Source organism: Anguilla anguilla, chromosome 18, assembly GCF_013347855.1.
Source record: "Anguilla anguilla isolate fAngAng1 chromosome 18, fAngAng1.pri, whole genome shotgun sequence".
Taxonomy (NCBI): Eukaryota; Metazoa; Chordata; class Actinopteri; order Anguilliformes; family Anguillidae; genus Anguilla; species Anguilla anguilla.
In genome coordinates, this window is record NC_049218.1 from 6530797 (window position 1) to 6542100 (window position 11304).

Here is an 11304-nt window from a genome sequence, read left to right on the forward strand (position 1 = left end):
ATGGAAGTGGATCTGATCACTCTGGAATGGCGAAAATGGTCTCCACGGAAACGGATCCCGTCGCTCTGGAATGCACATACAGTGGGTTTAAATGTGTCTCTGTCACAGTGGGGTGACCAGCAGTGGTGCTGAGGACGGCAGCCGGAGTGAACTCACCCTGGCCTGGCTGATGGTACCCTCGCTCACACAGGCTGACGTGGGGGCAGGCGTTTCTTTCCGGGGAAAGTCCTCCAGCAGAGGTAAAAATGACTGAGGTGGCGTTACTCTAGTGCAGGGGTGCACAAAAGGGGCCGATCTGTTTTTTTTTTTTTTTAATCTATGTTGTTTTATCGTTTTTATGTTTTCAGTGTTGCTGCAGCTTTTTATGGATCTTTTTATCTTTACTATGTGAACGAATTTGTATTGCAGTCTTGCATGAAAGGCGCTATATAAACAAATTGTGTTTTGTGATCTGATTTAATGAGCACCGACTACAGACAAAGACTGAGAGTGCGTATTGAAGATGTCACTGGGCTTAATGTACAGGAGTGAACCGGCGTAGTTCATTGAGCTGTCAGAAAAAAAAAACTAAAATTAAGGCAAATGGCTGGAACAAAAACCAGCTCACAGGCTGACCCGGCTTGTGCACGCCTGGTTTAGTGGACTGCACATGCGCAATCTTAGCCAGCCAGCTACAGCTGTGGGGATCTGGGAGCTGAAGCACAGGCAGAGCACCTTAACTGCTGAAGGGACCGAAACTGCATGGAAGATGAATTTTTATAATAATAATAATAATAATAATAATAATAATAATAATAATAATACTTCATCTTCATTCATTATTCATTATTATTTTCATTATTATTATTATTATTATTATTAATAATAATAAGAAAAGCAGAGATAAAGGAGATTGTTTTTTCATAAGTAGTTGGAAATTCTCGGAAGTTCTTTTTTTTTTTCGATATCTATGCTGATATCTATGCTGAAATCAGAGTCTTGAGCAGATGGCCTAATATTTTCATGAAATATGCCCACAAATGTTCTGCTTTTCCTTTTTTTTTTTTTTTTTTTTCCCCCATATCTATCAGGATGTCTTTGATGTTAATGCATCTCCCAGACCGTGTAATTTGGTTAGGAAGAGCAATGTCTCCACGATAAATCCCCACAATGCTCCCGTTTACATTGACAACTGGGGCACCACTATCACCAGGAATACCAACTTGGTCAATTAAAAATTCTGATCTCTGAACCCCATTTTTCATTTCTATGGGGGTTTCTATTACAGTCGCATGGGTTGAATTAACTTGTTTAAATTTCCGGTAGGTTTTGAAATGAACTTCCTTGTCGTAATTCGGATCCCCTGTAATTCGTGTCAACAATCCGCTTGACCAAGGGACAAAAGCTTCCGCTGGCAGTTCAAAGAATGCATAATCGATTTTTTCGCAATAGTAAATGGGACGTGAATTAAGTTTGTAAATTAAGGTATCATCTTTCAATGGAAAGATAGCAAAAACTAAGTCAGAGTCAATACCAGTTGAGTGATAGGTTGTCAAAACAAGCCTCTCACGTGCATAAAAACATTGTGATACTAGAACATTGCTTTTTGAAACCCCATTGTATTTGAGTTTAACGATAAACCCAATAGGGTCAAAATCTTTTTCAATAATATTAAAACAGTTTTTTAGACTTTTTTTTTTTTTTTCAAGATTTGACAATAAAAACGATGTATGAGGATCATCCTTGGTAAGACTGATCAAGGAAATAATGTAGTTTAAATCCTGGTTTTGAGCCTAAAAAAAAAAAAGAAATCACGGTGAGATTTCTATATGATGCATTAAATGTACAAACATGATTAATTTGTATATGAATAAATAAAAATGGTAAAGATGGCATTCATCTACATCATTTATGGACAGACCTTGCATATGTATTTCTGTTGTCTATGAAAAATATCACTTAGAACCCTGTAATTCTCACATTCTGTTATTATGTTGTGTTATGAAATTTTCTTTTTAGACTACAATATAGTCCAAAAGATTACCAGGGTAGAAACACTCAATTTAATTAAATTCAACTTCATTTCAGACACATAGGTCCATAGCATTAAGCTAGTCAGAATATCTCCCCTACACCCCGTTTTTTTTGTTGAACTCAATGCTCTGTTGCTCTGTCAGTTAGCATTTGACTAGCTTAGCTGCGGTTTAGAACGGGTAAGCGATTGCTCTGTCAAAACAAATACGGTTCAACTGAACCACCGCTGGATCGCATTCAAACCAGAAATACCATAAAATGACCTTAAGGTCTGCCCAAAAGGAGTGATAGAAAGGAACATCTCATAATCATTGTCCGTTTCTAACGTCCGACAGAAAATGCCACAGAAAATGAGGAAACTGAAATTTGTTCTCGGTTCGTTCATTTTTTTTTTCTTTCCTGTATAGGAATTTCATTGTTTGCTAAGGGAAGTCAGAAGATTGAATTGTAGCATGGACCAATAGGCCTACACATACTATCTTGTAATTTAACGTTGCTAATTTGCACTTTTGATTCTCACAAATATTTAGTCGATTGCTGATAGCCTATACTTTTAATACAAATAACTGTATTTAGGCCAATAAATAATACAATACAATAAATAGGCCAAATATAACTTAAAGGACAATTCTGGCATATTTTTATATTATTATTAAAATCAGCATATCCTCTGACAAGTCACCTAGCCTACAATGAATTTACCCTACCAATATAAAACATACAGATATATATATAGAAATCTCTCTTTAAACCTTGGTTAAACCATGTGTGCAGCAGGTTAAACTTAAACCTCAGTTAACTGCCAGTAGAGGTCACTCTAGTGATTTCAGCAAGACACAGCAACGGGGATTAGGCGAAAATGCAGGCGTGTTTTAAACCGCAGGTTCTGAAGACACAGCAGTCGAGTTTACCAGACCACGTGACCTGTTGCGGACAACAGCGGTTTAAACTGGTTCTAAACTCTAAATCGCTGCGGAGCACTGACAGAGCAACACCCTCAGTAAGGCCTTCAGATGTTTTTCTCGTGTTATGAATAATTGTTTAAACTTTAAATCTTAATACTGTGAAATGCAAATGGCCACATTTCATCATTTTCAGTATTATTAAAATCACATAAATAGCTTACCAGATTGTTGAACACCTTTTCCTCAGTCTAGAAAAAAATGTCAAAGTAAGGCATTTTTATGGAGAATGATTTCAAAACAGACGGAGACAAATTCTCCAATAGCCTACAACAACTTTGATTTTGTATTGAACATTTTAGTTTAACATTATTGCAAGGTCAGATACAATATTTTAAAATACTAGTATAAATACAATTTCAAATGTATTCACTGTCTAGGCAAGAATGTTCTGGCTGAGTGCAACAAACATTTGTTGCTTGAAATAAAAAGCTTCAGACTTACCATTTTTACCTCTGATGGATTATTTCCGAAAGTGTGATGAGTGTGTGGACGCTTTTATCTACTCACTGAAACAATACAGAGGGGTGGAGACAGAATAATTTGTTTACGCTGGCCAATGAATTAGAAACCTACATAACCTAGTAACCACACCTATTCCACTCCTTTAAACCTGGAAAGCCCACTATATCAAAATACAAGCAAAAGATTTTAATTCTTACAACTTTTCTGGATGCTTTAACAGAAAATGGTTTTACTTAAAAAATTTTATGATCGCAAAACATATTTTTAAATGTATCATGTCAAACAATAATAAAAGCATTTGGCTGTCACTCAAACTTCGCCCACGCACACACACCACTCCCCCTCTCCCTCCAGGGTAAAAATTGGTGTACACGGAGGTAAGTATGTCTCAGGAGCTACAGATCAGGCATTTCTGGTCCCACAAGATACACCTTTACAGTAACCACTGGGGTAGCAAAGAAATCGAAAATGAAATGATATGTTCACCGAGGCACAGAAAATAGGTGTGATAGGAATGGCATGAGACAAAAAAAAAAAACTAAAATATGAAATACATGTGGCGTGGCTTGTTTATGGAGTTCACTGGCATGCAGTGAAGTTTTGAAAGAAATGTCCCCAAACTATCAGAGTCTAAAAGTTTTCATGTTTGTCTGTGTTTGAAAACTTTTTAAATGAGCTCATCCTTCCTTTGCTGTGCTCTTATCTCCTTGTGAGGGAGTAACTTGCTGCCATGACAGGGAATGTTCTAATTGTTTAACGTAGGAAGAAAATAAAAACACGATCCCTCCTCGTTCGCTCACTTCAGAGAAGGACACGACGATGCTTCCTTTGCCGAAGACATTTGCGTTATACGTGACTACAAGTCCGACAATGCTAAAGTGAGCCATGGAAAGCATTCCATAAAACTGGGTGTACAAGTAAAGTACAACCTCATCCCGAAGGTGCTCTGTTGGATCGACATTTGGGGACTGTGTCGGCCATTGGAGTTAACTTTGAGATGACGTTTGCTGTGTGATATGGCACATCGTCCTGGTGGATGTATCCATTTTACAAAGGGTAGACTGTGGCCATAATGGGATGCACATGGTCAGCAACAATGCTTTGGTATGCTGTGGCGTTCAGGTGATTCTCAGTTAGTAATAAGGGGCCTAATGTGTGCAAGAAACCATCCCAGACACCGTTACACTGCCACCACTGTCCTGCACTGTTCACACAAGGCAGGCTGGATCCATAACCTGTGGCAGCAGAAATCAAGACTTCTCAGATCAGGTGGCCGTTTTTCCAGTTTTCACAGATTTTAAGTGAAAAGTGTGGCCTATTTAAAAAAAAAAAAAAAAACTAATTCATAAAATGTTTGCTCAGTTAAGCCCTTTTAATTTATTTCATTCATTTTCTATAACGTGACTGCTATGAAGAATGCTTCGACAAAAGACACTGGTTCATCTGCCATTGTATAATTCAGACTATTATTCATGTACATTATTCAAAATATCTGGCAGTATTATCATCAAATGTGTGCCAGCTACACATTCAATGTATTTTTTTTCAGTGTCTTGAAATTATTGAACAGAACAGCAATTTCTTTTGTTGTCGTTGCCATTTTCTCCCCAATTTAGTCGTTATACCAATTACCCGTGTGAATCACAGTCCTGGTCGATGCGCTATGCTCTATCGGTCTGGGGAGGGTGTAGACTACCACATGCCAGCCTCCGATACATGTGGAGTTGCCAGCTGCTTCTTTTCACCTGACAGCGAGGAGTTTCACTGGAAGAGCGTAACGCACGTGGAGGTTCACGCGATCTCCCCCAGATCCCCTCCCTGCTGAACTGGCTCCCCGACCAACCAGTAGGAGTCGCTAATGCAACAATCAGGACTCATACCCTCACCGGCTTCCCACCCGCGAACACCGCCAATTGTGTTTGTTCTCATTCTTACAACATTGGCTCTGTTCTGGATGCTTTAACAGAAAATGGTTTTACTTTTAAATTCTTATGATCGCAAAACATATTTTTAAATGTATCACGTCAAACAATAATAAAAGCATTTGGCTGACACTCAAACTTCACCCACGCACACACACCACTCCCCCTCTCCCTTCCAGGGTAAAAATTGGTGTACACAGAGGTAAGTATGTCTCAGGAGCTACAGATCAGGCATTTCTGGTCCCACAAGATACACATTTACAGTAACCACTGGGGTAGCAAAGAAATCGAAAATGAAATGATATGTTCACTGAGGCACAGAAAATAGGTGTGATAGGAATGGCATGAGACAAAAAAAAAAAACTAAAATATGAAATACATGTGGCGTGGCTTGTTTATGGAGTTCACTGGCATGCAGTGAAGTTTTGAAAGAAATGTCCCCAAACTATCAGAGTCTAAAGGTTTTCATGTTTGTGTGTGTTTGAAAACTTTTTAAATGAGCTCATCCTTCCTTTGCTGTGCTCTTATCTCCTTGAGAGGGAATAACTTGCTGCCATGACAGGGAATGTTCTAATTGTTTAACGGAGGAAGAAAATAAAAACACGATCCCTCCTCGTTCGCTCACTTCAGAGAAGGACGCGACGATGCTTCCTTTGCCGAAGACATTTGCGTTATACGTGACTACAAGTCCGACAATGCTAAAGTAAGCCATGGAAAGCATTCCATAAAACTTGGTGTACAAGTAAAGTACAACCTCATCCCGAAGGTGCCCTGTTGGATCGACATTTGGGGACTGTGTCGGCCATTGGAGTTAACTTTGAGATGACGTTTGCTGTGTGATATGGCACATCATCCTGGTGAATGTATCCATTTTAAAAAGGGTAGACTGTGGCCATAATGGGATGCACATGGTCAGCAACAATGCTTTGGTATGCTGAGGCATTCAGATGAATCTAAGTAAGTAATAAGGAGCCTAATGTGTACAAGAAACCATCCCAGACACCGTTACACTGCCACCACTGTCCTGCACTGTTCACACAAGGCAGGCTGGATCCATAACCTGTGGCAGCAGAAATCAAGACTTCTCAGATCAGGTGGCCGTTTTTCCTATTTTTACGCGAGCAAATTTTTAAGAAAGCGTGTCCTATTTAAAAAAAAAATGAATTCATAAAACGTCTGCTCAGTTTGACACGAGATCAGAGACAGGACATGTGGACCCAGGCGCAGAGGCAGACTCTGAGGCGAACGTAGTGCAAAAGTGATTTTATTGTGGTTGTGCCTAAGTATTTACAAGTCCAAGTTCAACTAGAAATATTTACAAAGATGTTTTCAAGATATGGTAAATGGTAAATGGACTGCATTTATATAGCGCTTTACAATTGATGCCTCTCATTCGCCAGAGCAGTTAGGGGTTAGGTGTCTTGCTCAAGGACACTTCGACGCGCCCAGGGTGGGGTTTGAATCGGCAACCCCCCGACTGCCAGACAATCGGTCTTACCTCCTGAGCTATGTCGCCCCTATCGCCCCTATAAGATATATACAAAGAAACATAAAACAACAAACCTGAACGAAACACGAAATAGACACTAGGACAAAATGACAAAACACTTGGATAAGGATAACAAAATAGGAAACACAAAAGTTAGAAACAAGAACTAGCACAAACCACAAACAGAGGACACCGAGAGCGAGGAAATCGAGGGATCAATGAACAGCAAGGGGTACACGAGGGGCTAGGAGCGTGAGCAAAAGACCGAGCAGGGAACAAAGGAATAAGAGCAACGTATATACAGACACTAACGGGAAAGTCAACTAGGGACAGGTGCAAACAATAATACAATACAATTTACAAAAGGAATGAGGAAGACAAAACTAAGGAGCGCAAAACAGGACAAAAACTATGGGGAAATACTGCTTTTCTTAGGCAGAACTGTGACACAGTTCAGCCCTTTTAATTTATTTCATTTATTTTCTATAACGTGATTGCTATGAAGAATGCTTCGACAAAAGACACTGGTTCATCTGCAAGTGAATAATACAGACTATTATTCATGTACATTATTCAAATTATTCCTATGTCAGTTCATGCTATCTGGCAGTATTATCATAAAATGTATAAATGTCCTTGCCAGCTACGCATTCAATGTATTTTTTCAGTGTCTTGAACTTTTTGAAGCAACAGAACAGTGATTTTTTGAAGTAACAGAACAGAGCGCTTTTCTGAAGAACGCTCGACTCTCGTGTGTCTAGTGCGGCAGGAACTTCTTAAGGTTCATTATGACGGAAAAATCTCTCACTTTTGATTTCTGCACCAACACTGTGCTTCCTATAAAGAGCGGTCATACCAGTCATGCAGACATTTTTTTAAATTATGCCTTATTTTACAGTTACGAAATATGCTGGCCCTCTCACTTTCTTTTTACAATCCAAGAATGTTAGCATTCTATTTCTCGGAACACGGGACACAAAACCCCAGGTCTCCACTTTGCCCCTGTGCATGGCTTTGAGAACGAATGCTTTAACATGATTGGATAATGACGGACGGAAGAGACGGGAGGGGAAACAGTCTTTGAGAGAAGCTTGTGTGAAGCTTTTCTGCCAGAGAACCTTTCACAAACCTTTTTTGTTTTTGTACTTCGTACAGTGCCTCCACAATGCCGTCAAATGTACTCCACTAACCCACGTATTCACAAATTACTGAAGTTCACTTGTTTCTTGTTTAAATATGAATTTCTGATTTATTGTAAAGACTGCTCTTCTGTTATTGGCCTTCCTCTTTGGCTCCTGTAGTAGACTCCTCTGAACGAGGGAGTGTATGGATGTGTAATTCTGAATATACTTATTCAATACATATTTAATGCATCTACTTTAGTAGTAATCTGGTTACATCTTCAGTGTGGCCTCCTCTATGGGTCAGTAGTCATTCCCAGATCTACTTGCTGCGATTTCATCTGAAAACTTCCTCCAAAACGAGAACGGTCGGGCTACAAAAGCACATATATTAAGTTTGCAACACACGCTGTGTTCATGCCCAACTTACTTTTTGTGTTGCCTCTTTTGTATTACTTTCACCACATTTTTGTGTCAAAGTTACCACTTCTGTGTTACAAACAAACAAATTTATGTGTTGCATAGGGAGACTTTTAAACACAGACCGTCCTGAAAGTAACACAATATGTGTCGTTGTCCTTAACTAGATATTGTTTTACGATAATTGCCGTAGGTTTTGGTGTTTACACTTGTCTCTGCCGTGTGTGCGGTTGTCTCTGATCTCCTTCCGGTTTGTCACCACACTGACAAATAGGGTTTTGAGGATTTTTACTGCCACCTAGTGGCTAGAAACATGACTGCAGTTAACGGCCATCCTTTATTTGCAGTGGTCTCATCTCATTAAGCAGAAAGGCCTATTTGAAGATAAGATTGATGCATAGATTTGACACAAAGTTCAAATTTAAAATCCCTCAGTGCTGTAGGGAGAGAACACAAATAGCAGTAAAATAGGGATCTTTATTAAGTCAAGGGGAGCCAACTGCGAAATACCGAAATAATAATGTCATATCAAATAATAATTTTGCAATAATGAACATTCATAATTTCATAATAGCCTAACAGAAATACATATTTAATATGCCCTCATTAACTTCGGTAAATTAAAACATTTACTGGGTATAAACATCTTCTTTCCTTTGGGAAAAGCCAACTGTGTATATTTTGGATTATTAAACTGGTACATCAGATTACTATACATTTTTACGTGCATTTCAAATCGCAGTCATCTTAATGTAATTGTAGTTTTTGTAACTCAAGGCAGCTGCTCTCTTTATCTCTTGGGGATTGCTACATGAATTAATTCTACATCAGAGTCTTCTTTTCTCTTAGTATGCGAAGCACACCAGGGGATATATTGAACAATGAGTTACACACACATTTCTTTTTATTGGATGCACTTTCAGAAAGGAGTTGTCTATTACAACACATTTAAAGCAAAAATATTTGACGGATTGAATTACTTGAAAATCCCATCCGAAACCCCATATCCAAAACTGCTCACAGGGAGGCGTTTGATGTCTTTGTCATTATACACGCGCTTAATTTCAATTTCACCTACTATACATCCAACCATGATACTATACACTTAATGCTTTCTACACAGGGCATAAATGCATTCCTAGTTAAAACCTGGTTGCAAAATAATAATAATAATACTGCTCTTTAAAACAGCCATTGTCATACTGTTAAATGGCCATGTTGTGAGTAAAACCACTTGACCCTTAATATTAATATAATATTAAATATAAAAAGTGAGCATGGGTCCCCTATACGCCTGTCAAATGTATATCATGTTTCAGCTCAGAAAGAGGTACTATCCTAACCAGGCCCTGGGCAGGTGAATGATACTCTCTGTCACCCTTTCACCATTTAGCTTCTCACCAGGGGGTGCGCTACAGCCACGGATTCTTCAAGAGGCTAATTGTTGACTGAAGAGCTTTGGGGAGATTTAGGATTTAGGCGTGTATTAGTGTGAGAGGGAGAGAGACAGTGTTGAGAAGAAAGTGCCAGAGAGGAGGGGGTGGTGGGAGTGTGGAAAAGAGGGAGGGGGTGAAACAGGGTGACTGAGAGACAGAGAGAGAGAGAGAGAGAAAGAGAGAGAGCGCGAGAGAGCAGGAGAGAGAGAGCCAGAGGGAGATTGAGAGAGGGAGAGAGAGAGAGAGGGAGGGAGAGAGAGAGAGAGCAGGAGAGAGAGAGCCAGAGGAAGAGAGAGGGAGGGAGGGAGAAAGAGAGAGCAAGAGAGAGAGAGCCAGAGGGAGAGAGAGAGGGAAAGAGAGAGAGAGGGAGGGAGGGAGGAAGAGAGACAGGGAGGGAGAGAGAGAGAGAGAGGGAGGGAGGGAGGGAGGAAGAGAGAGAGAGTAGGAGAGAGAGAGCCAGAGGGAGAGAGAGAGGGAAAGAGAGAGAAAGAGAGGGAGAGAGCAGAGTCCGAGTACAGAAGGAGACACCGGCGGTGCAGCTCATGGGAGCAGATCTGGGAGTAGGAGCAAGCCTGGCCTGAAGGTTGCTCATTGCTTTTGCTCAGACACACACACGCACACGCACACACACACACACACACACACACGCACACACCCACTCACACACACACACACACACACACAGGGAGAGCCTGCAGTCTACAGCCGGCTGCAGTAATGGGTGTGACAAAACAAACCAGGCAGCTGTTTCGTAGGTGACTTAGGTGCATTAACTGTCTTAACTGCTGCTTGTATTTTTTCCATAGACTGCATTGTTGCCGTTCCCGTTGTTAGTGTTAATCAGTTTAACCTTCAGGGTCCAAGTTGAACTATGCGGTTGTTCCCTGCACTTGGACTGGTACTTCTCTCTAGGGGTTTCGTCATACTTGTTCCGGGTTATGGTTATACACTTTGTTGTACGTCGCTCTGGATAAGAGCGTCTGCCAAATGCCTGTAATGTAATGTAATGTATAAGGAGTGTTATTTCTCTATTTCCCTCTGAAGATCAGGAGCTTTAAGTTGCTCAGAACAATTCTGGAGGAAATGACAAACTGCCAGAAAATATGCCGTGGGTGTTCAGCTACTTGTTTTCTACAGCTGACCCCTCTTTTCTTCCATATGCTGTACTGAAGGGTTTGTGGTTATAACTGAAAACAGTGAATCTGCATAGTGCCATACTGCCACCTGCTGGAAGAAAGCGGTAGACTCCTAACAAAACTTCCACAAGATGGCGCCAGATACAATAATTGCAAAATCTCTGCAAATACGCTAATCAAGCAGGTTCCTGAATGAATGTCAGTAACAACTCACGTGATTACCGTTTCCTTCACAGTACCTCATTTTATTGGTTTTAAGGAATAGCTAATTTTCTGTAAATTATTTTATATTATTTCAGTTTCAGTGTATGTTTTAGATTCGGCCAGACTTTGTCTTTTT

The 11304-nt window shown here is 40.0% G+C and overlaps 1 protein-coding gene and 2 long non-coding RNA genes across 3 annotated transcripts in view; 1 reads left to right on the top strand and 2 right to left on the bottom strand.

Moving 5' to 3' along the window:
• Positions 1–757, bottom strand: part of LOC118217632 — a 1923-nt gene extending 1166 nt beyond the window's left edge. The window contains exons 1-2 of the long non-coding RNA XR_004763247.1: positions 157–757; positions 1–65 (exon numbers count right to left, since the gene is read on the bottom strand). The exon at positions 1–65 is cut by the window's left edge and continues 372 nt beyond it. This is a non-coding gene — a long non-coding RNA (uncharacterized LOC118217632). The remainder of the gene's footprint in view (positions 66–156) is intronic.
• si:dkey-191g9.5 (rap1 GTPase-GDP dissociation stimulator 1) overlaps positions 1–11304 on the top strand; it is a 95694-nt gene that overhangs the window by 2452 nt on the left and 81938 nt on the right. The gene's annotated exons all lie outside the window — the stretch shown is intronic.
• Positions 931–3729, bottom strand: LOC118217635. The gene is made up of 3 exons (XR_004763250.1): positions 3420–3729; positions 3140–3166; positions 931–1772 (listed from the first exon to the last, which is right to left on the bottom strand). It is a non-coding gene; the product is annotated as an uncharacterized LOC118217635 (long non-coding RNA).